General features: G+C 31.4%; 1 protein-coding gene across 1 annotated transcript in view; it reads right to left on the bottom strand.

Moving 5' to 3' along the window:
• Nucleotides 1–12388: 12388 nt before the first annotated feature.
• LOC110423257 (non-functional NADPH-dependent codeinone reductase 2-like) overlaps nucleotides 12389–27379 on the bottom strand; it is a 25811-nt gene continuing 10820 nt past the window's right edge. The window contains exon 5 of the mRNA XM_021437422.1: nucleotides 12389–12506. The gene's annotated coding sequence lies outside the window, so the exon portion shown is untranslated. The remainder of the gene's footprint in view (nucleotides 12507–27379) is intronic.

Below are 27379 nucleotides of genomic sequence, written 5' to 3'. Positions count from 1 at the left end.
AAATATTATTTTTTCTCTCTCCTCTTCCTCTACCTTGATTCCAATTTTTAATAAAATATTAATAGTTTAAAATAATAAATATTAAATTATAAATAAAATATTAATATTTAAAATATAAATTATTAATAAAATAACTTATAAATTATTCCTATTTAAAAAATAAATTAAAAATAAATAAGCATAATATCATTTAAATTATATATAAAATATTAATAGTTAAATGATCAATTATTTATATTTTAAATAAATTACCAATTATTAATATTTAAAAATAAAATAAAAAGAAATAAAATAAAAAATTAATCATAATAATACTTAAATTAAATAAAATATTAATAATTTAAAATATTAATTATTAAATTATTAATATTTTAAATAAATAATCAATTATTAATATTTAAAAATAAATATAAAATAATTTATCATAATAATATTTAAATTAAATTAAATATTAATATTTTAATATTTTAATGACTAAATTATAAATAAATATTAATATTTAAATGGTCAATTATTAATATTTTAAATAAACTATCAATTATTCATATTTAAAAAATAAAATAAAATAATTAATCACAATAATATTTAAATTAAAAAATATTAATATTTTAAAATATTAATGATTAAATTACAAATAAAATATTAATATTGAAATTATCAATTATTAATATTTAAAAATAAAATAAAATAAAATAATTGATCATAATAATGTTTAAATTAAATAAAATATTAATGATTAAATTATAAATGAAATATTTATATTTAAATGATTAACTATTAATATTTTAATTAAATTCTAGATTATTAATATTTTAAAAATCTAATAAAAATAAATAGTCATATAAATAATAAAAGATGTTTTTGTCTTTTTATTTTCTATTCCTTTCTTATTCCAAAATTATTGTTACCAACCAAACACTGTAATAAGTTATAATAACTATTTATGTCATATTCCATTTGTCGTACCAAACAAAGTAATAACTATTATATTCTATTCTCACCTCATTCTATTCTCATATAATAACTATTCTATTCCATTCCTGCCTATTCCACCAGCCAAACATAACCTTAGAGTAGGACCTACAAATGACCACTATGATAGAAATAACCTAGCATTTAAGCTGTTAATGCAATAAGTTTAATATGAATATTTTCAAGAGAGGGATGAATTGGAAATTTTTGAAATTTCTTTTTAAATTTGAGAGAAATAAAATTTTTTTAAAACTAAATCCCTTCTTTTAAAATTGAGCAAAACAATAATTTTTTTTTTGTGCAGAGAAAGAAGCTAAGAACATAAGTAAATTTGAGAAGAATAGAAGAGAAAACAATACAAAAGTTTTTATAGAAGTTTGGCCTCCTCACCTAAGTCCTCTCCTTTAAATTTACTAAGGAGAAAATTTCGCAGGGTCACATGGTAAATAAGGCAAAGTTTGAGGAGGATTTATATGCAATTACAATATTTGAAGTTAAATGGAAATTAATTAACCAAGGGAAGTTAGGTTATGTGGGATGATGAGATGTACACATGAATTCACTATTACATGTAAAATATAGCAGGCAAAAAGAGAAGTTAGTGGGAAACATGTGAGACCCCCACCATGTGAAGAAAAATGAAAGATAAAGTTAAGTTGATTTGCATGTAATGTGATTGGTTAGGTGATCAAATGAGGAAAATGAAATGTGGGTTGCATGAGACTTGATTGGTTGGATAAATGGCCAAATAAAATGTAAAGTAAAGCTTGTACATGGAGTGTGATTGGAGGAATAATGTGGCATTAAAAGGAAAATAAAAATGAAATGCGTAGAAACACATGTGGAATGAAATGCAAATAAAATAAATCAAAAGAGAATGCCATGTGGACCAATGCATGGAAAAGGCAATCTAACCAAACGATAAAGGAATGGATAAGGAAACATAGCATGAACAAGCCACCAATGGGAGTGGCGATAATAACTAGAAAGAAAATTACATGGTCTGACACGTAAAGGAAAGATAAAAAAGAAAAAGTAAGCAACCTTGGGCAATCCACCCATGTGGGAGTAAAATGAGAAGATGAAAACCATTTTCAAGCCTTTAACCTCTAGAGGTCAGCCCATCAGAGAAGAAAAGGAAAGAAAAAGAAGATTTCACAAGAAAGGAGAAAGAAGAAAAAGACAAGGAAGGTTTGACCTAGTGGTTCTAAGCTAAGGAAGGTAAGTGGAACTTTGATTTTGGTTATGATTTCTTAAGGAAATGAGTGGGTAATTGTGTGAGAATGTTTTTGGCAGCAAGGGTCCTCCAAGATTTGTAAGAAATAGATGCATCCATGTGGGTTAAACTTGGAATGCATGTTGATTTTGGAGCTAGATAAGCAATGGGTGGGTACTTTAGTTTTGAATTCACAAATAGACAAGAGAAATGAGATGTGTGCTAATTGTTTATGCTTATGGCAGTAATGGTGACCGAGAATGTGAGGAATGCCGGATTATATGTGGAACTCAAGCTAAAATCGAAAAGTAAGCATGCAATGTCAATGCATGGTGTTGGGTTGGCTTTGTTTAGTTGATAGTATGTGGATTGTGTATTAAATGATTGTGAGTAAGGTTGATGAAAGCTATGAAATTAGGCTACGGATTTTTTGATTGATGTGCTGCCATGCATGTGAATAATTAAGTGTATTGAGTTTATATGGTTGCTAAGAAGTGTATAAGTAAAGAATATGTGCTATGGTGGCGAGCCGGAGGAGGTAATGGGTAATCGGCGAGTAGAATTAGCTAAACATGCACCTGAATTGATAGCGATGTACTGTCCTGCTATTGTAAAGTGAGTAAGGGGTGTCGATTTTAAAATCTCGTACTATATATTATTTTAGGTTAATAAATATGATTGGTTTTTCTTAAATGCATTTGTAGATAGCATGAGCTGTTAGCCTTGATAGGTAATTTTAAAACGGATTTACAATGATTTATATATAGCTATTGTGGAAAGCATGAGCTCATAGAAATCGTAGGAAATTGTAAGTGCAAGTGTTTTTAAAGTGATTTGGATATATCTATAGATAAGCTATATATGTAAAGAGTTTTAGAAGCCGGGAAATAAGCCTTTCACGATGTTTACATCAAAATTCGTGCCTTATATTTTTGTGTGATATGCATAGCTTAATGCATTTGTTAGATGATTTAAAATGCAAGTTTTGAGCACCAGTTTTATTTCGATCTTTGTACAAAGTGTTTCCACCATGCAGTTTAAAGTGAAAAGCAATTTGAAGGGTTATTGAACTTTGATTTCAAATGATTTAAAAGGAAAGCCTTTAAAAACTTGATTTGGTTTCGAAAACAGTTTTAAAAAATCGAGAGCATTGAGAGTATGCCGGCTGTCACTTTGGTCAACTGTGACCCTTGTGCACAAGTGAACTCTAGCTGAAGAACTTTTGGATCACCGTTGGGCTGTTAGATATGATTAGGGCCATAGTCTATGATATGCGTGGCAAGGCCACGAGTTGTTATATGTGGCTAAGCCACAAGTGATATTCGCAGTTGCGATCGCTTGATTCGTCGATGTCGACCAACATCATTGAGACTACCATGGCTGTGGGGATCTGATGGAGCAGAGCTCTCGGATGTTATTACGTGAAAGTGGGTCCACGAGTGATTACGATACTTACCTACCCAAGAGCCTTGTGAGTTTTGGATGCATACTCTTTTGCATGGTGGAAAGTTAAGATTTTTTTACAGCTCCTTTTATTTGAATAAAAGCTTTCAGTGCTTACTTGATGATCATGAAATGGTTTATGTGGCTATACACTTTGATTTCTTTACATGCCACACATTTTGAGAGCATGCATACTTTTATACTGTTATTCATATTTTGATGGTAAGTGATGTTTTTGATGATTAAATTCTGTTTTGCTACACTTGTTTTCGGTACCGTTTTGCCAAGTGAGATATTGCATTATGATTTTATGGCATTATTTTTACAAGGCACAAATATCATACTTATGATTTGGTTTCTTAAGATTATAATTTGATATTCTAGTTTTATTATTCAACTTATCTACTTTAAGCTTGTTTCCCATCTATGCCCTGCTCACGAAGTTGATGATCACTGAGTTTGTGAGACTCACCCCCTTAACTCTCTTTTACAGATAGTGATAAGCCTAGAGTGCAGTCATCGGCATTTTCAGTCCATCGTGGATTGGTAAAGGCATCTTATAGCACTTTATTCCGAGTTACTCCGCTGCTAGAGGTTGAGTTGTCATAGTATAATTTGTTATGAAATTAGACATCAGTGTTAATACGAATGTATATTTGGAGATTATAAGTTTTGATGTATTATTTTTACAATTATGTGGAATAAAGGTTTAGTCAATTTATAAAGATTATTGTTCAATTCTTATTTCAAAGAGTTTTATGGATCAAAGTAATTTCATAGAATGATGGCATGAATATGGAGTAATAGCTAACATTTTAAGTAAGGCTTGTTCAAGACTTGACAAGTTTTCTCGAGAGACTCACATGTCGGTAGAAATCGAGGAGTGGTCGTTACTGTTGGTTGCTTTAGCACACACGTGATCTATTTCTTGGCCCACCGGCTTTGCCCTGCGCTTGATTTCTTTCTCCTCCGGTTGGCCACCTTGTGTGATTTGATGATGTCCAAGGCAAGACCACTCATTTGATTTCGTTTGACTATGATAACACGCATTGGGGATTGCAAGATTTAATTTGAAATGTGAATTTGTGGAGACCACTATGAATGAGATTTGATGAAAAGCTTAGAGATAATCAAATCACTTGAAAATGAGATTTAAGTTTGGGGTCTACAACTAAGGTGTGCTTATGAAGCCTAGTTTGATGGTAACAACTTTAAGGGTAAGCCTTGATTTGATATGATGTGATATGATGACACGAAACTTTTGAATTGTGGATATAAAACACTATTGAGATGTGAATCGGTAAGACTTGATATGATTAATTGTGCATGTAGGATATTAGGATGATCCTTGCACCTTTGAATTAAAGATGTTCGAATATGAAAGTTTTATAGCTAGATAGACCTAAATATGTATTTTATATATGAAATATTATATTATGATAATATCCCTTCACTGAGTATTAGATGACTCACCCCTTTTTTATACCATGTGCAGATAAGAGAACCTATGAGGTTACATGGCAAGTGTCGTCGATTTGACAAACACGTAATTAGCATCCGATAGTTCTCCCTCTCATCATGTCACTCCATTGAATCTGTGAGGGCCTCTCGCCTTCAATTCTGGTTAGATGTAAACTATATTAGGCACGATGTGCCATTCGAATTCTATAGGAGTTGTTATGTATGAACCCAATTCAATGGCTAATGTATGGCTATTGAACATTTGTATGGAATATGCACCAGGGATAATGTATTATATTTGAATTTATTATGAATATTTGTTCATAAATCCCTTAGCATTTGTGTTATATGATTTTGGATTCTAAGGCTTGTTGGGGTCTAGTGGGCTTGCTTTATAGGCTCGTGCGTTGATCACGGACCCTCAGGTTTGGCTTGTGACAACAAGCATTAAAATTATTTCCAAAAATTGAAAATCATCCTTAAATACTTCCAAAACGTTTCGACCATATCAAAAAAATTGCCATCATACATCTTTGAAAAGTGGCTGGAGCATTACAAAGTCTAAAAGGCATTCTGCAAAAAATAAAAGTTCCATTAAGACAAGTAAAGGTGGTTTTTCTTGGTCTTCAGATGTAATGGCTATTTGATTGTAACCAACATAACCATCCAAAAAGCAATAAAAATCTTTACTTGTTAGTCTATTAAGCATTTGATCCATAAAAGGGAATGGAAAGTGATCTTTTTTAATGACTTTGTTCAATTTTCTTTAGTCCATACGTACCCTTCATCCATTCACAATTCTAGTGGGAACGAGCTCATTATTTTCATTAGAAACTACAATCGTTCTTCTTTTCTTACAGACACATTGGACTGGACTTACCCATGAACTATCAGAAATAGGATAGTTAATACTTACATTTTGTCAGTTGATAATTTCTTTCTTTACCACCTCTTTCATGATCGAATTCATTCTTTGTCGATGCTCAATGGTTGCTTTGTGATTTTCTTCCAAAAGAATTTTATGCATGCAAATTGATGGCCTAATTCCTTTGATGTCTGCAATGGTTCACCTAATTGCTTTATGGTAGTTTCTTAAAACTCGAAGGAGTTTGTATTCTTGTTTATCAAAAAGAGAAGAACAAATAATTACTTGTCGTGTCAAAGAATTTCCCAAAAAAGCATATCTTAAATGATTAAGCAGTGGTTTAAGCTCAAGTGAAAGAGGTTCCTCAATGGAAGGCTTGATTGGTGAAATTTGTAATTGATAATTCCAAAGACTCAAATTGGGATTTTGGGAGATGTGATGGGGCATCAAGATGGTTAGCATATTTAAGAACTTTTTCATTAATAATATCACATGAAGAATTCAAAGAAGTTTCCAGTGGATCATGATGATTCTTAATAAACACATTATTAGTTATGTCATCCACCACATTAATTGAGCAACATTCATCATGTTCATTGGAAAATTTTAAAGCTCTGAAAATACTAAATGTTACTTATTGATCTTCAACCCTTAAAGGAAGCTCACCTCTTTCCACATCAATTAAAACTTAAGTAGTTCTTAAGAATGGTCTCCCAAGAATGATTAGTATTTCATGATCTTCTTCTATATCAAGAATAATAAAATTTATTAGAAAAATAAACTTACCAACTTTGAGATTAAGCCAACAATCGTTTAAATGATTCAGATTTGAATTCAGTTTGGGAGATTGTCAAATGATGATCCTAATGCACATATTATGAATTTTCTAGAGATTTACGTTATATTTAAGACCAATGGCATTTCTGATGATGTTAGTAGATTACGGCTCTTTCCATTTTGACTAAGAGATAAGGCAAAGATTGGGTTGAATTTGCTTCCAATTGGTTCCATTAGTACATGGGATGATATGGCTTAGAGATTCTTGGCTAAGTTTTTTCCACTAGTTAAGACAACAAAAATGCGGAATGATATCACCTCTTTTATGCAATTTGATTCAGAATTAATGTATGAGACTTAGGAGAGGAACACGGATTTACTTAGAAGATGTACTCACCGTAGGTTACCTAAATGGCTGCATGTACAAACTTTTTATAATGGTTTGCTAGGACTAATTAAAACCACTGTTGATGCTGTAGCAGGAGGAGTATTGATGGGTAAATCTATTGATGGGGCACATGACTTGTTAAAGGAGATGGCTTTCAAAAATTGCTAATGGTCATTTAAGAGATTGAGTCCAAGAAAAGTTGCCAGTATTCATGAGCTTGATGCAATTAATGCCTTGACCTCACAAATGATTGCTTTCATTAAGAAAATTGATACACTTAGTGTCCATGCTATTCAGAGTCCTTTTGCAACATGTGATTTATGTGGAGATAGACATTCCAGTGATTAGTGTCCTATTAATGTTGAATCTGTACAATTTGTTGGAAATTTTAATAGAGCATAGAATAATCCGTACTCCAACAACTACAATCCTGGTTAAAGAATCATCTTAATGGAAGAGATGTTCATGCAGTACATGGCTAAGAATGATGCTATCATCCAAAGTCAAATAGTATCACTTAAGAACCTTGAGACACAAATGGGTTAGTTAGCTAATGACATTAATAGTAGACCTTAGGTTACTTGACCTAGTGACACTGAACCTAACCATAGAAGAAAAGGTATGGAGCATTGTAAGGCAATTACACTCAAGAGTGGTAAAAAGGTAAAATATAGTAGTCTACAATCTGATGATCCAATTAAGCTTGTTGAAATAGAGGTGGAAAGTGACAATGTTAAAGAGGAAATTGTGGTTGAAAATTCTGATGAACAATTTCAAGGAAAAAAATCTCAATTAAATCCATTACAATCACAACACCCTTCCCTCAACGTTTTATGAAGTAGAAGCTTGACAAATAATTTCAAAGATTTCTTGAGGTATTGAAAAAGCTTTATGTTAATATTCCTTTTGCCGAAGCTTTGGAAAACATGCCAAGTTATGTGAAGGTCTTGAAAGATATTTTGGCCAAAAAAAGGAAATTAGGTGAATTTGAAACTATTGCACTTATTGAAGAGTGTAGTGCCATAATTCAGAACAAGCTTATGCCAAAGCTTAAAGATCTAGGTAGTTTTTACCATTCCACACACTATTGGTACATTGTGTTTTGCGAAACCTTTATGTGATTTGGGTGCAAGTATAACATAGTTTGAGAGAGATTAAAGCTACTTCTGTGACTTTACAATTTGCTAATCATACTCTCTCTTACCTAAAAGGTGTTATGGAAGATGTTTGGGTAAAAGTTGGTAAGTTTATTTTTTCAATAAATTTTATTGTGCTTGACATGGAGGAAGATAGTGAAATACTGATCATTCTTGAGAGACCATTCTTAGCTACTTGTGGAGTTTTTATTGATGTTTAAAAAGGTGAACTTACTTGTGGGGTTCAAGACCAAGAGGTAACTTTTAATATTTTAGAGCTTTAAAATTTTCAAAAGATTTTGATAAGTCTTTTATAGTTAATGTGGTGAATAACATCACCAAGGAGATATTTATTGAGAATTATTATAATAATCCACTTGAGACTTCTTTAATTTCTACTTGTGAAAGTGATGATGATAGAGTTCTTGAATGTGCAAAATTATTGGATGCCCCACCACGCTTCATTAAACCTTAATTTGAGTCCTTGGAATTAGCAGCTTCTTTGTCATCACTAACCGAGCCTTTAAGTATTAACATCACTCATTATCTACGGTATGCTTTTCTAGGAAATTCATCTACTTTACCAGTCTTTATTTCTACTTGTCTTACTAATGTGCAGGAAAACAAACTCATTCGTGTGCTAAAAGAGTATAAAAAGGCAATAAGGTGTACCATTGCAAACATAAAAGGAATTATTCAATTTATTTGCATGCATTAGATCCTTCTTGAGGACAGCTACAAAGCAACCATTGAGCATCAACGTCAGTTGAATCCAATCATGCAACAAGTGGTTAAGAAAGAGATTTTCAAGTGGTTAGATACTTTTATTGTATATCCTATCTAAGATAGTACACAAGTAAGTCTTGTCCAATGTGTGCTAAAGAAAGAAGGTATGATTGTAGTTTCCAACTTTAACAATGGACTCATTCTTACTAGAATTGTGACTGGTTGGAGGGCTTGTATGGATTATCAAAAGCTCAACAATGCTACTTGAAAGGATCACTTTCTTATTCCATTTATTGATTAGATGCTTAATAGAGTTGCTAGTAAGTATTTTTGTTACTTTTTGGATGGTTCTTTTGGGTACAACCAAATTGCTATTTGTTAACTTTATCCTTGTTTTTAAAATGACAAAATTGATTGAACTAAATATGCTTTGAAAATGAATGAAAGATGTTTTTTAATCTGAAGAAAATCATCAAGGATATTTGAAGTTGATCTTAAAAAGAGAGATATCTTGAAATACTAAGATTGATTGAATATGCTTTGGAAGTGAATGATAATGCTCTTGATCTCCGAGACATACTTCTAAGTTTTCTTAAAGAGTTTTTGTTTTCAAACTCAAAATGCCAACCTAAGAATCAAATTCTCAAAAGTAAATATTTGATTATTAAATGAAAAGAAATAAAAATTATTTCTTTATCACAAGAAGAATCAATTCTTAAATTAGGAGAAGTAAGTTCTTAATAGGCAAAAAGAGAGAATAATCGATTCTAAAAGAAGAAGTTAGTTCTTGGAAAACAGAAACTACTGGAATTGAGAAAAATCGACACCTCAGAAAGAAAAAATTGATTCTAGAAGAACAAAATGCAGAAAGTAGAAATGCAAAAAGGAATAATCGATTCTCCATATAGCAAAAGTCAGTTCTAAGTAAAGAATGAACTAAAAAGCATAAGTTTGGACTTAAAGAGTCAATTCTACATGAAAATGATGTCAGTTCTTGAAGCACTGAAAGCAAAAATTGGAAACTTGGTGAACAAGAAAAAGATGGTGTGAATGGATAAGATTAGAGTGTCAAAGGTTAAGCAAAATTCAAATTTTGGTGCTAGTTAATAGTGAAGAATTGACACCTTGAGGTAGAAGAATCGATTCTCCAAAAATGCAAAGTTGTCATCTTTGAACCAAGTTGAAGAAGAACCAACATCTTAAGAAAGAAGAATCGATTCTCTAGAAATAGAATGTTCTAGACTTTATGAAGAACTGATATATTAAAAAGAAGAATCGATTCTTCAAAGACAAAAAAGTTTCAAACTTTATGAAGAACCAATAACTAATGAGCAAAGAATCAATTCTCCATGCGCGACAAAAATTTGCTACCTAGCTAAAATGTATGAAAGTTTATTCAAATTTGACTCCAACATGCAAGAAATCACAAAGTCTATAAATATTCAACTTGAGGACATTAAAGGTGTGATCTTAAATGATTTTGAAAATTGTGAAATGCCAAAAAGAGGGAAAACAAGCAAGAGAGAAAAACATAGAAAAGTCCCATCTTTGAGCAAAAGTAAAACCTAAAGATCACATTTTTATTTTTCGGCTGATATTCTTTAAGACTAAACTTTCTTTCACTATTCATATCTCTTGAGAAAGCTCCCATCTTTTTGAACCTAAACATCCTATTGGCCTTCATAAAGGTTTTAAGCTTACACTTTTGAGATCCACTATTGTATTGGTTATACTCCCAGTTAAAGATAGAAGGGTTTTTTTTTATCCTTAAAAAGTTGTGTCTTGTGTAAAGGTTGTGCTTGAACCTAAAAAAGGTAATGGTTTAGTTAAGGTTACACCTAATCTTACGGATAGACATGTTGTAACGGTTATGCCTGATCTTATTAAAAGGCAAGTTGTAAAGGTTACGCCTAACCTTGTTGAAAAGGCAAGATTGAGACTGGATTCAAACTCTATGTGCTATCAAGGGAAAGTATGTAAGCATTAAAAGTTGAACCTCTATAAAAATCTAGTTAAATACTTTTTAACTTTTTTGGATTTTACTTGCTCAGTTTATACTCTACTTTTGGTATATTTATGCTACATTTTTGAAGTTCTTTTTTAAAAAAGGGAACTACTAATTCATAACCAATTCACACTCTCTTGGTTCTTTTACTTTAAGCTTATCTTTTTAATAAAATTACACTTAAGGATCAAGAGAAAACCACCTTCACTTCTCTTAATGGGACTTTTACTTTCGAAGAATACCATTTGAACTTTGTAATGCTCCAGCTACTTTTCATAAATGCATGATGGTTATTTTCACTAATATGGTTATGGATGATTTTTCAATTTTTGGAGATTTTTTTGATGATTGTTTACATAATCTTGCCAAAGTGCTTAAAAGATGTGTAGAAACTAACCTGGTGCTAAATTGGGAAAATGTCACTTCAAGGTGTAAGAAGGTATAGTTTTAGAAATAGAGTTTTTAGTAAAGGTTTAAAAGTAGATAAGGCAAAGATTGAGACAATTGACAAACTTCCACATCCAACATCAATGAAAGGTATTTGATATTTTCTTGGACATGCTAGTTTTTATATGCAGTTCATCAAAGTTTTTCTAAAATCTCCAAGCCACTATGTAACCTTTCAAAGAAGGACATGCCTTTCGACTTTAATGATGCATGCCTTATGGAGCTAAAAAAGAGATTGGTTTCTACACCTATTATCATAGTTGCAGATTGGAGTCTTCTATTTGAGATTATGTGTGATGCAAGTGATTATGTGGTTGCTACAGTCCTAGGCCAATGAAAATAGAAAATACTTCATCCAATTTATTATGCCAATAGAACATTGACTGATGCCTAGTTAAATTACACCACCATAAAAAACGAGGTACTTGTTGTAATGTTTGCACTTGATAAATTTCACTATGACCTTGTTGGCATTAAACACATTGTTCATACTAATTATTTTGCAATCAAAAATTTGATTGGAAAAGAAAGATGTCAAACCACACTTAATAAAATAAGTGCTTTTGCTACAAGAATTTGACTTATAAATTTGAGATAGAAAAGGCATTGAAGATCAAGTGGTAGATCATCCATCAAGATTAGAGAATAGGATACAAGCTAGTCATTCAACTATGATTAATGAGAATGTCATGACACAAACTTGAATGTCCGTGACCAGCATACGAGCACAGCAAGCAAGCCCACTAGACTCGAGCAAACCTCAGAGTCTAAAATCACATAACATAAAGCCAAGGCAATTAATAGTCAACTATTCATAATAAAATTCAAATATAATACATCATCCTTGGCTCATATTCCATACAAACATTCATAAGGCCACACATGGGTCGTCGAAGGTGGGTTTACACAAGTTCATATGGCTCATTGTGCCTACATCCATAACAAATATAGTATGAAACGGAAGCTCGTGAATGATACAGCAAAGTGACATAGTGGATGGAAATTTACCGGATGCCAAAATCAATCTGTCATTGGATGACCTTTGCTACATAGATCTATGGCCTATTTATCTACACATGGTATACAAATGGGTAAGTACAATAATACTCAGTGAATGGTGTAGATAAACAAAATCAGATATATTAAACATATACATAATATATGCAACATCCGTGCATCTGAATGTTCTAACAAACATCTCCAACTATAGGGCACATCATTATCCCTAAGGTCTCTAATGTTAGGGCATATCATCGTCGTCAATATCTCCAGAGATTTTCATAATCATCATTAGACTTGCTCTTGAAACTGATCAAAGTTATTTAAATTATTCTCTATGGCACACCCTAGTCGCTAGAGTATACATCAGATTCATCTCATATTTATCTAAGCCTCTCCACAATTATCTCATGTCATATACAAATCAAATCAATGAGTTGTCTTCCCCTGGACATAATCAAATCACACTTGATGGCCCATCAATGAAGAGTAAAATCATGCTTAGGGCAAACCTGCTAGTAGAGAACAAATCACGCGTTTGCCGAAACAACAAGCGAAGAACAAATCACGCACAGTGTTAAAGCAGCTGGTGGAGAATCATATCATAGACCAGAGTAATCTCTCGATGGTTGGCATCACTCGGAGTAATCTCAGACGGGTGGCATTAAAGCACTACAAGTAAGAATCACAAGCGGGACTAATACCACTATCCCTGGAAGCACACACATAGTCATAGGGGATTAGAACTCCACTCATCCATAAATCAAATCAATGTTCAGAATTCATCCTTCGGACAGAAACACAAATCCATAAATAAGGCTATCATGCTTTTATCATTCACATTTTCCTAGTCAAACTTTAATTGATATTTATCGAGCTTCAATCGTCTTTAAGCTTGGTCAGGTTCTAAGTGCCTTTAAATCTCGAAGGCATCATTAGATTAAATTCTTTTAACATATCCTTTACCTAGGGAGATCTACTCTTGGGGTTTATTATAACCTCTAGACATCCTTGTCTTGGCACACACATCATAAGCCACCCATGTGGCTCACATCATAGCACACAAACACCAAATTCACAATTTGGTTATCTAGCCTAGGCACCCATGTGGCAATCATATATATATACATACATACATTCTAATACCATGGCAGCGCCTTCATCAAGGTGTTATGCATCACATGCATTTTACCTAAATCCACTGACAGTCACAAATTAGAGGTAATCCCATTATCAAGCTCAACTTCAACCTCTAATTGTCCTTTAGCTTACCAACATATCCAATTACTTCATTTTCTCCTTTAAACACATTAGAACATCAAAATATTAATTATTCCTAGCTTTCGAAAAATGTCAACTTTTTAACAATTAACTGAATCTTAGCAATCTAACTATTTAAGCTCAAATCCATCTATAATGAGCTAAACCCATACCTTGTAAGCTAGATTGCATGAATCTTAGCTCTAAATTCTAGCCAAATGAGGAAAGATTCACCAAAGCTGGAAAAATTAGATTTTTTTAGAGGTGTTTCCCAAGCTTAGATTAGCTCTAAATTGCTCTAAGAATTCAATTAGGGCTTAAGGTTTTAAAATGGTAAAGAGAGAAAGGGTTTGGGGGTTTTATTTTAAATGGTCGAATGGCCTAGATCCTCTTTTTATTTTTTCCTTCATATAGGGATGTATCGATACATTTGACAATGTATCAAAAAATTTTCTCATATTTTGACTAAATGTATCTATACATTTTAGACAAATTGGTCTTGGGTGCTTTCTGCTTCAAATGTATCAATACATTGGGACAATGTATTGATACATGTTCATCAAATTTTCAAATTTATCTATACATCCTTCAATGTATTAATAGAATTCCTCCAAAATACCTCATATTGTTCTTCTTGCCAATAATATATCAACACAGGAGGGGATGTATTGATACATTTTCCCTTTTAGGCAATTTATGTCTTTTTCAACTTCTAAAAATCCAACTTAACACCCCATATCTTATCCCTATTAATCTCATACCTCAAATAACTCATATAATTCAAATCCTCATACATATATTCTCAAATATACATAAAATTAAATCAAATCCTTAAGCTATAGGATTAATTCATCATTTTTATTGATATTTGCCTTAATGTCGTATTTAAGAGTCAAAATGCCAAACATATGCATAATTCCATTAAAAACTCTCCTTTATAAAAACATTCATAGTCATACACCTATAAATATAGTCATATTCACCAAAGTTCAATTTAGCTTAAGACAATGTTGAACTTAAATTTAGGGGGGTGGAGTTCGAATTTTTTTTATGAGCTATAGTTTCATTTCTTTTGAGTTATGTTTTTATTTATTTATTTGCATTTATGTTTTTAGGTTTTAAGCTTATTTAGTTGTTTATCAATTACTTTTCTTTTTGTTTCATTGGAAGAATTTTAAGCTAGAGTTGGTTGTGCTAATATTTTAATATTTTCCCTATCCAATGATGAGAACTTTGTTATCTTTTTGTTTTTGGCTTTTGGTAAATATGCATATTGTTTGAGTTTGTGTGAAATTCTTATGTTTAGTATCATTGTTAGAATGAGGTTTTCATAAATTGAGCGCTTGATCTTTTGCTTAGAATTGTTGTACATATCTAGAGAAGGCTTATGTTAATGTAAATTTTGGATTATGTCATGAATACTAGAATTTGTTTGATTCTCTCCCGAGGTAAAATCTTAGGCAATACTTAGTCAAATAAATGAATTAAGCCATCTTTGGATCGTCTGAGCCTTTCGAGCCTAACTTGATATATTTTTATCCCTAGTAATGCCCCTTTGAGCCTTATATTACCTTTTCTTTGTCAAGCACCTATTTAATTTAGCTTAGCCTATAATAAATTTCCTATTTTGCATCCATCACTCTTAAATATGTTAATCATTTAGGAAATGGATTGAGCTAAATAATGAATAAGGTAAAAAGGGTGGACTTGTTGAAAAATTCAATTGTGCTTAGTATTCACTCCACCATCTATATTAAAAAGAATAAGTTTTTGGATGTAGAATTGTGATGAAAAAAAAAAGAAGAAAAAGAAAGGAAAAAGAATAAACTGTTAAATAAAAGAAAAGTTTGAAGTCTCAAAGAAGGGTGTTACTTGGAGTATGACTAGAGTTCCATATAGGTCCTAAAATGATTATGTGCTTAAGGTGATTTAAGACTTATAAATATCCTTTATCCTACCTTGGCCTTAACCATTCATTACAAGGCAAATAAAGTCCTAAGGATTCTTGATTAAGTGTTAGTCTACATTAGTGGAAAGAGATATGAAAAGCAAACCTATGGGATTCTTGTACTTGTTTGAATTTGCATGAGCATAAACTTATCCAGATTGCATGATATTCTTTGTAAAAGATTGTACATACACACAAAAATCTGATCGAGAATGTGCTTGCATTTGAATTGAATTATGAATATGAATGATACCACTAATTTATCTTGAATTAAGATTTCGAGATTACTTTTAAGGAAATTATGGGAGATCATTGATTTGGTGAAACCTATCTCTAGCTAGTTGTTCTATGTAGTTGTTTTCTTTATTTAAATTGTTTTAATCATTTACATGTTTTATTTTGATTAAAGTTTTCTTTATATTTTTGCTCAAGGACTAGTGAAATCTTAAGCTTGGGGTTATGATAACTCTATGATATACAGTTATTTTATCATATTTGGAGTATTAAATTGGCTAAGTTCTTGAGCTTTAGTCTAGGAATTAACTATTTGTATTTATTTGTCTTAGTTTAGTAAATCATGTAGGGCTGATTAGATTTAAGTTATTTTATTTTAATTTGATGATAGTTTAGTTTTAGTTTAGTTATTATTGAGTTAGTTTGTTACTTTTGTAAGTGTGCAAATGAAAAGGGCTTCAATTGGTAAAGAAGAATGCATAAAAGTTCCATGCTTCTCTTGCTCATGTTCCAGTATTTTGAGCATAACATTTATTCTAGAAGTCCAATCTATGTGATTCTTGAGCTAACAGAAAGCTAAGATAAAAGGATACAACTTTTATGTTTATCATTTTTCCCATTTCAGCTTAGAAGAAAGAGAAACTTGCATCACAATTTAAAGGAGTGCAGTAGAAAAGACAAGACAGAACATTGGGCATTGTGGCCATGGATGCATGTGTGTCGTGGCACTGTGAAGAGAAGTGGACAAGCCAACAAAAGAGTGAGCTTGGTGCCACAGTGGTGAGAAAGTGGCGTTGCGGCATCGACATGATATCTCGAGCAGAGCAAATTTTGGGAGTTGATTTCGAGTAGGATTCTAAGCCCTATTTAAAGGTCCTTCAGGGCACTCGAAGGCAACAATCAAGATAGATTTTCTTTAAAGAAAAAAAGTTATAAAGCAAGCAAGAACATGAGGAAAAATTCTTGAACATTGAAGATCGAAGACCTTACAAATCTTAGTTTTTTTTTTTATTCTTTTTATATTTTCCTTGTTTTGTGATAATAGTTAAACTTTTTTTGATAATGTTTTTAGTAGTTATGAGTAACTAAATTTTTTATCTAGAACTATAATTGAACCCAACATGTAGTTTGAATTTTAATACTCTTTCTTACTTATGACTGATAGTGTTTGATTTGTTTATTTCAGTTTTGTGATTAATGCATCTGATTGCCTGATCACTAATTAGATGGATAGGGTAACTTAAACAGAACTAGAAAAAAGAGTTTAATGTAAGCCTTGGATGAAATAGCATATGTTCAATTTCAATTGCATAAGATGATTGATTTAATTCACGTATAGGGTAGGAATACCCTTACATGTCATATATAGCCAAAATTAGAGTCTAAACTTAATGAGTCTTTATTAATTGCAATTTGCATAGGAATATAGTAGATTGGTTAAGAAAAATATTTTTATAAGAATATTGGAAAAGACTTATAAATACATTAGAACTCTATGTTAACAACTTAGTTGTCTACCAAGTAGAAAGAAAGTAGAAAAGATTTAAATGAAGTGTCGAGGGGATTTTGTGATTCTAGACTTTTGTTTAGTTGAAGTTATCTAGTTATTTTGCGATTCTTGCTATTACTTTTAGTTGCTGTAGTTTTTAGTAGTTTAAAAAATTAGTTATTTGGATAAGATTGAGTTGTGTTAATATAATTAGTTAGCAAAAGATTTTGGTGCAATTCCTCGTGAAACAATACTCTATTTTTCATTATATTACTTGTTAAAGATAATTACACTTGTGTGGTATATCCAACAACACTTTTAAAGGTTAAGGCATAGCCTTTATCTCTTACAAGCTCAAAGCAAATGATACCTCTTGAAGTTAGGTTTTGCTTAGTACGTACATGGAGGAAGAGTTCGCTAGAGATAAAGAATAATTACAAAAAATGCGAGTGAAAGCATAAAGAATTTGAAGCACAATGTAGCTCATAAGCTTTTGAAAGAATATGAATGGCTTGTTCTAGCTTGGTTTTTCTCTCATTTTCTTTTTTTTGTATTTCATTTGATCCTTGATCAAATAATTTTTTTCAGCTTCTTTTTTCTAAAATGTGTTGGAGAAATCCCTTTTATACCTAGTTGTTGGGGATGACTTGGTAAAGAATTTAGTCATTTTTCTTGTCTTTTTCGTGTCTAACGATTGCTTTTGGAGCTTGAGAAACAATTCTTCTTTCTTCAAATATCAATTTTTCTTCGGTCTGGGGCTTTCTGCTTTTGTGAATCGATTCTTCATTCTTGAGATATCAGTTCTTCTTATTTGAGAATCAATTCTCGCCTTTCTAAATATTAGTTCTTCTTATATGAAGAATTGATTCTAGCCTCCTTGAATATCAATTCTTCTTGCTTCAAGAATCAACACTTGCTTTTCCAAGAATTGATTCTTTGTGCATATTTTTCAACCCAAACTTGCGAGAATTGACTTCTTGACTATATGGAATCAATTTTTGAGCTTCCAAAATCTTGTCTAAGTATTCCATCTTGCAAGAATTGATGTTTCCTTTTAGTAATTGATTCCTTTTCCTTGAACTTGAGATTTAAAGTGTATAAAAGATTCTTCTGTTGACTCCATATGTTTTTCATAATAACAAAACATTCTTCATTCGTTAATGTCTAACTTCATTATTTGAGTATGCAGGATAAAGTTAATTCCCTCAGTAAAATGACTGATTAAAAAGAAGATCATATAATAGATAGGTTAATTAGTTAAAGTGGAAAAGATGAAAAGAGTTAGTGAAGACACGGCTTTTGTAACTGATTATCAAAAAGCCTTAATCAATTAAAGAATGGTTGGGATCTAAGTTAAAGCAAAATAGAAAAATCTTAATTAGTTGGTACTAGGCTTAACTGATTAAGAAGGTGCTGGACAAAGAAAAATAGAGATGTGCTAATTGGTTAAGGCATGGGGTTAATAGGTTAGAGCACAAGACTTGAAAAATCGTCAAGCGCCAAAATTAAATTCAAAGTGAAAATTTTGCTTTATGATAAAGGCTTTAGAGTATGCTTTGATTCACATAGATGTCAAGTGATTGATTTTAACACTAACAAAATAGCATTCATTGGCAAAAAATCAAGAATATGTATGTTATCTTCGTTGATGAGATTAAGTCTAGTGAATCCTATTTTATTGCCAATGATGTATATGATTATTGGTTTTGGCATAGAAGACTAGGACATGTGAGCATGCACAATATTTCAAAGCTTTTAAGAAAAGAATTTGTAATTGGACTTCCAAAGATATCATTTGAAAATGACAAGGTTTGTAGTGCATGTCAATTTAAGAAAAAAGTTGGAATTTCATTTAAATCTAAGAAAGTCATATCAACTTTTAGGCCATTTCAATTATTACATGTTGACTTGTTTGGACCAATCACTATTGCTAGTCTAGAAGGCAAGCCATATAGTTTTGTTATCGTAGATGATTACTCTAGATATATGTGGGTAAATTTTCTTGCTAATAAAGATGATGCATTACCAATTTTTGTTAAGCATTGTCAAAGAATTCAAAATGAAAAGGCCTTTTCTATTGTTAGTGTTAGGAGTGACCATGGTGGTGAATTTGAAAACGACAATTTTGAAATAGTTTGTAATGAAAATGGATTCAATCACAATTTCTCTACTCCTAGAACTCCACAACAAAATGTTGTTGTTGAAAGAAAGAATAGAACTTTAAAAGCAATGGATAGAACAATGCTTTGTGAAAACAATTTGCCAAAATATTTTTGGGCTAAAGCTGTGAACAAAGTTTCCATTAGAGCCATGATTTCCAAAACCCCTTATAAGTTTTACAAAGGAAGAAAACCAAATATTTCTCACTTAAGAAGTTTTGGATGCAAATGCTTTGTTTTGAACAATGGAAAACACACCTTGGGAAAATTTGATGATAGAAGGGATGACGTAATTTTCTTAAGCTATGCATTGAACTATAAAGCATATTGAGCTTTTAATAAAAGAAATTTAGTTATAGAAAAGTCAATTCATATTGTCTTTGATGAAACTAATGCTGCACAAAGGAAGGTAAAGTTTGATGATGATGATGACATTAAGAAGAAAATGGAGAAAATGAGCTTAGATGACAAAGAAAATGATGAAGAGAGCTCGAATGAGAAAGATGATGAAGAACCACCATTAGAAGATTTGCAAAGAACTGAAGAACAGCATAATTATCTTCCTAAAAGCTACAGATTTGTAAGGAATCATCCTTAAGAACTACTCATTGGAGATCTTTCAGAAAGTGTTAAAACTAGAAGAAAATTAAGAGAAGCTTGTGATTATCTTGCATTCATATCATAAGTGAAACCAAAAAACTTTGAGGAAGTTGAAAAAAAAAGAGTTGGATGGTAGCTATGCAAGAAAAGCTAGGCCAATTTGAAAGGAACAAGGTTTGGACTTTAGTTCCAAGGCCAACAAACCATCCAATTCTTTGTACAAAATAAGTATTCAAAAACAAGATAGATGAGTTGGGAAATGTAGTAAGAAATAAGGCAAGGTCAATTGCTCAAATGTACAATCAAGACGAAAGTATTAATTATGATGAAACCTTTGCCCCAATAGCTAAATTAGAAACTCTTACAGTTTTACTTGCCTATGCATGCTTTATGAACTTTAAATTGTTTCAAATGGAAGTTGAAAGTGCATTTCTTAATGGCTTTATACAATAAGAGGTATATGTTGAACAACCCCCTGATTTTAATGTTTTTGATAAAATTGATTATGTATATAAATTGCATAAAGCCCTATATGGATAAAAACAAGCTCCTAGAGCTTGAAGTGAAAGACTTTTTAAGTTTTTAATTGAAAAAGGATATTCTAAGGGGAATGTATATAATACTCTATTCATCAAGAAAATTGAGACTGATTTAATTGGATTTCAGATTTATGTAGATGATATAGTATTTGATGCTATTAATGAAAAGTTGTGTGAGAATTTTGCTAAGGAAAATTTGAAATGAGCATGATAGAATAGTTAAAGTTCTTTTTTGGTTTACAAATTAAGCAATGTAAGGATGGAATATTCATTAACCAAGAAATGTATACCAAAGAAATGTTAAAGAAATTCAGTGTGCTGAATATGAAATTAATTGGAACTCTTATAAGCCCTTCCACAAAGCTTGACAAAGATGATAAAAGGAAAATGTGGATCAAAAGCTCTATAAAGGTGTGATTGGTTCACTTCTTTATCTAACCGCAAGTAGACCTGTTATCTTATTTAGTGTTTGCCTATGTGCAAGATTCCAATCATGTCCCAAGGAATCACATTTGACTGTAATGAAAAAAAGTTTTAGATATCTCTTTGATACTCAAAGCTTAGGCCTATGGTATCCGAAAACTTCATATTTTAATCTCTTTGGCTATTTCAATGCTAAGTTTGCCAATTTCTTAGAAACACTGATAGAAAAAACACTAGCGATACTTGTCAATTTCTTAGAAACATGCTTGTGTCTTGGTCTTGCAAGAAACAAAATTCTATTCCTCTATCAACTACTAAAGTTGACTATATCAATAGGAAGTTGTTGTTCACAAATACTATGGATTAGGCAGCAAATAAATGATTTCGGAATGGCTATGCAACAAGTTATATTGTGATCATATAAATGCCATAAATATCTCCAAAAATCCTGTTAAACACTTTAGAACAAAGCACAAAGAAGTTAGACATCATGTCATTAGAGATCATGTGCTTAAGGGAGATATTGAAATAGATTTTGTAAACACCTTCCATCAATTGGCTAACATTTTCACCAAACCATTGAGTGAAAAACAATTTAGTAGAATCAAGAGAAATCTAGATATGATTGATGTCAATGAAGTCTAAATTATGCTAAATTAATCATGTTTTTGATGATATACTTTATGATAATCATGTTCACTTCTTGATGTAATTGATTAGAGAATGTTTTGAGTAGTTAATGGGATGTTAAAAAGGGAAATAAGACTCACATTAATCAGTTAAAACCCCCTTTAATCAATTAAAATATCTTTGTCCTAAGTTAGCCAAACTAAGTCAGTGAACTCTTAATCAGTTAAAGGCGTCCCTAATTAGTTAATGAAAGTCAAAGAAAGTAAAAAGAAAACTTTCAAAAAGGTGAAAAGAATGGTTGCTGCAGGCATTTTCACAGGAATAGGTATTAGTTCTACCACTAGATTTAGAAATAAGTTACACGCGAATAGATATAATAGAACAATTTCATGTGGAAAGTTCTTTGATTGGCCTAGTTTGATAAAGCATCAATAATAAAGAAAGAATTAGAAAGATATTTTGAAAAATTAAAATTGAAGAACCTGAGTACTTTTAGGGATCAAATGTTTAGCCCCTTATTTGTAAAAGAGTTTTATTCTAGTATTGCAGTGGATAAAACTAAATTAGTTAATCAAGAGGAATATATAGAAGATGGTTTGAATGTTTTTCTGTGTGGTAAAGAATTTTAGATCAGTGCTAAGGACCTAGGAGAAGTTTTAAAAATAGAGTTTGAAGTAGGAGAATTTAAAGTACTAGAAAAGTATGATCCTAGTCACATTTGGGAAATTGTGATAGGAAGAAAAGAAAAATTTCCATCCAGAAGCTATGCAAATGACATAGAAAATGCACAATTGAGAATCCTACACTATTTTATTACAACTACACTACATGGCAGGAGTAGTAGCTTTAGCTACATTAGTGCTTAAGACTTACGGCTGATAGAATCTGTGTTTAATGATATTCCACTGAATGTAGGGAGGTACATGGTTAAGAGAATTAGGGGAACATTACTAAAAGATAAGGCTAACTTGCCATATGGCAACATTATTTCAAGTTTTGTGAAAAAGAAAGGGATCTAGATTATAAGGTTCCAAGCTGGCTTAACAAAAAACAAAGATCGGGGAATCTTTTTAGGGAGTGTTTTGAAGAGAAGATACAACTAGAAAAAAATGAATGCATAAAATCCATGAGAGGCACACCACTTCCTTCATCACTGAAACTCCTTCCACCACTTAGTCAAAAGTCAGCCAACCTCCACACCAAAATGAAATGATCATTAACCTTTTCATGAAGATTGATGGGAAATTAATCGAACAAGTTGTGAAGATAACAAAAATTAAGACAAAACTTTGACAGCTTGAATCCCCCATCAAGCTAAAGAAACCAAATTCCCTACCTTTGAAGCTCAAGCCACTATTGCAAGTATGTCCAGTGAAAGGACTGCTACTAAATAGTTTGGTCCACACACATCTAAATAAGAAGAAAAGATAAGGAAGATGAAGAAGTTGAAAAAAAAATGAACAAGAAAGAGAAGTGGAGAAGGAAACACAAGGTGAAGAAGAAAACTTAAATGAGGAACACTCAGCTACTGTAAAAGGAGATGAAAATCACCATGAAGAATTTGAAGGTATCCCAACTTCTGACTTTATCAAAGTTAGTTCTCAAGAAGCTAAAGCTGACCAAATTAAACAAAAGCCAAAGATGGAATAAGAAGTTCAGTTAACTTAACAAGGCAAAGAACAAATTGCAAGTGGGTCAAGGTAAGGGAAAAGAAGCTGATCATGATCGAATTGCAAAGAAAACTACTAGAAGAGGTACAAAAACAATGGCCACTAAAACCAAAGTCTACAAAAGAAGAAAATCTACCAAAATAGCTGAGTCCACAACCAAGCCAGTTTTCAACCTACATCACCTCAAGTTATCTCTTCTGGATCTTCCTAATCTTTTAAACGTAAATCATTTCATTCCATCCACATTGAACCTCTTAATGATCACTTAGGAACTATTGAATCTGTCTTAAATGAGTCCTCTTCTAAACCTGATTAGATGAATTTCAACTTTAGGCCCTTTTTTTGAATGATGACAAAAGAGGGAGAAGGGTAAGAAAGTAGAGTATGAAGTAAGCTAATAGGACAGACAAACTCAGTCTTTAAGCTATGTCTTTTTTTCTTGGTGTGTTTTATGATTGAACAATGTTTTATGCTATGTTATGAACAATGGTTGAAGTTTATGTCTTTATGATAGAATTGTGTTAAATAGCTGAACAATGGTTATATATATATATACATATATATGCTTTTATGGTTGAATGCCTTTATTTTCCATGCCTTTATATTGGATAATTTTATTAGGGCACATATTTAAACGGTACAATCTCTAAATCTGCACATAAATTCTTTTTTATAAACATTACACTCTTAATCTAGAAGTGTTTTGTCATCATCAAAATAAGAAAAATATTAACTTCATATTTTTTGATGATAACAAAACATTTTTTATTTATTAATGTCTAACTTCACTATTTAAGTGTACAGAATAAAGTTAATTCCCTCAGTAAAATGACTGATTAAAAACAAGATCATATAATAGATAAGTTAATCAATTAAAGTGGGAAAGATGAAAAGAGTTACTGAAGACAAGGATTTTGTAATTGATTATCAAAAAGCCTTAATCATTTAAGGAATGGCTAAGATACAAGTTGAAGTAAAGCAGAAAAATCTTAATCAGTTAGCATTAGGCTTAACTGATTAAGAATGTGCTAGACAAAGAAAAACAAATGTGTGCTAATCGGTTATGGGATGAAGTTAATTGGTTAAAGCATAAGACTTAAAGAATCTCCAAGCGCCAAAATTCAAATTCAAAATGAAGTTGATCGTTAAATGGAGCCAAAATGAATAAGTGTAAATTTGAAGAATTTTTAATTGATTATAGCTTGTATTAATTGGTTAAGGTTAAAAGAAGACTACTGAAGAATGAAAGCCTAAAGATAGAGATCTCCTAATCGGTTAGAGTCTCTTATAGTCGGTTAACGCAAAGTACACAATAGCAAGACGGTACAAGGTAAAAAAGTTGTAATTGGTTAGAGTTGCCTATAACTAGTTAGCCGAACTCTGTCTATTCATTTGAATTTAAGCACTAAAGGATAAAATAATGGTTAAAATGGCATCAGCGTTATCTCCAATGACTAAAAATTGTCTACAATAGAAAATTTTGACTCCCCATGTATAAAAGAAAGCTCCAACGATAAAAGGAAATACATTGAATAAGAAAAAAGCCATTTTGAGCAAAAAGCCAAATATCTTTCACCAAAAGCACTTGTCCTCCATTCTTAATTCAAAAATAATGTTTAAGCTTCCTTGTAATCTTTCTAGATTTGTAAAGACTTCTAATAGTATTTCTTTATCTTTTCTTTCTTAGGAATTAGAGTATGGGAAGCACTCTAGAGCTTGTTGTAAAGGAAAGCTTAGGTTAGAAGCTCACCTTGTCAAAGCTTGGTGGAAGTTGTCAATTTCATTGCTAATAGATGTAGATCAAGAAGACCGAACCGCTATAAATACTCTTACATCATCCACTTTTCTTTACCCCTCCTTACTTGGTGTCTTTTAGTAACTACAAGCTTTAAATCTTTCTCCTTCCAACTAAGTCAAAGTTCTACAATTTAAAAAGACTGATCTTAAAATTTTTAGTGCCATTCACCCTCTTCTAACACTCTAACAAGACCAATATCTTTTTTTGACAAAATAATTTCAAATACAAGTTTAAAAGTCAATCAAGTAAAGAAATATAAAAGCACATCAAAAGCATTCAAGGATCACTTAGACAAGAAATTTTGATCTCTTTAGTCATGTCAAAACTCTAATAATTTTCAAGCTATTAAAGTTAACATATATTATGTTGCCATAGTTGAAATGCTTTTGAGCATGAAGTTGAATGTTAACTATCTTTCATGAGCTTAAATGTTTACATGATGTAAAGATTTTATCTACATCTAACTTTAGCTTCTAGATTATCAAAATAACTTGACATGGTTTGTGCACTCTAGACATGGAATCAAACTTTCTAAGGAGATGTTGCCTAAAACTCCAAAGGAAGTTGAAAACATGAGACAGATTCCATATGCATTTATTGTTGGAAGTCTCATGTATGCTATGCTTTGCACTAGGCTAGATATCTGCTATGCAATTGGATTGATTAGTATATTTCAATCAAACTAGGCTTGAAACACTAGACTACAGTCAAGTGCATTTTTAAATATCTTCATAAAATGAAAAATTATATGCTTGTATATTCTGGAAGTGACCTTGTAGCAATAGGGTACATTGATTTAGATTTTTAATCTGATGTTGATTCTAAAAAGTTGACATCAGGATCTGTTTTCACCATAAAATAAGGAGCCATAATTTAGAGGAGTGTAAAACAATTTTATATTGCAGACTCTGCTATGGTGGCAAAGAATGTTGCAGCTTATGAAGTAGCAAAGGAAGCTATATGGCTCCATAAGTTCCTTATGGACCTTAATATAATTCCTAATGCAAACAAGCCCATTACACTCTATTACAATAATAATGGAGCAATGGCTAACTGAAAATAACCTTGCAATCATAAAACAGCAAAACATCTTGAAGGGAAGTATTATCTTATTCGAGAGATCATACAAAGTGGAAAAGTACTTGTGAAGAAAATTCCAATAGAGCAGAACCTCCTCAATCCATTTACAAAGACTTTAACACAAAAGAGTTTCGATAGTCACTTTGAAGGTCTTGGAATGAGGGATATGTCATACTTGCTTTAAGCAAGTGGGAGATTGTTAGGAATTTAAGACTATGGTGCATTGGAAAATAAGTATATTCTCATGTTTAATTTCATTTAATGAAAGTACATTTTGATCATAAGACTAGGAGTTTGTTTTAAGTGAGCATTCATTATCCAGTTATTAAGGTGTCATGATTCTATTGAGATATTAAAATACATTTATGCGAAGAGTCATACATAAGAGACATGTATGTTAATTGAATCTTAAAATTGTTCACAACCATATAATAAAGTTAGTAACTTTATTGTTTTAAGGTTGTATTGTCCAAATTACTTCTAATGAAACAAATGTGATTCACTTCAAGAGAATGATAAGTCTCAAATCATTGAAATGATTGACTTCTAGTAATGATACTATAACATGAACTGGAATCATGTGAGTATCAAATTTAAGTTTAACTGTTACTTAAATCTGGATGTGACATTTATGCATTTGCTTATAATAGAATCGAAATCTTGATAAATAGTGGACTCATGTTTTATCTCCTTATAATATTTGATAAATCATGGGCATGATCATCATAAAGCATTGATCTAGATTCTACATGTTGAGATTATAATTGAGATGAACATTTGGGAACATATATCAAAATAATGGAGTTCATATCATTAACATCACTTCTAGCGGTTTCAGGAAGATTAGTGATTAATTTAGGCCTAGTGGATTGATGAATTAGTTACTCATCACATCTTGATACTCAAAAGATTAGATCTTAAGTATTACATCACTAATTAGATGAGATTTGAGATTAGAGGATAAAATTGACATAAAGGGTAAAATAGTAATTTCACCTTTTATCATTTGATGGTTATGATGGTTCACAATAAAAAGTTTGCAATTTGACAACTAATAATCAATATCAAGTATTGAATCATTTCTTATAATTATAGTTAATCCAAGAGTGCAACC

This window comes from Theobroma umbraticum, unplaced genomic scaffold (assembly GCF_002168275.2).
Source record: "Theobroma umbraticum cultivar Fairchild unplaced genomic scaffold, ASM216827v3 scaffold_20.0, whole genome shotgun sequence".
Taxonomy (NCBI): domain Eukaryota; kingdom Viridiplantae; phylum Streptophyta; class Magnoliopsida; order Malvales; family Malvaceae; genus Theobroma; species Theobroma umbraticum.
Note: the sequence above shows the minus strand (reverse complement) of the source record. Positions and strands in the feature narration are given on the sequence as shown.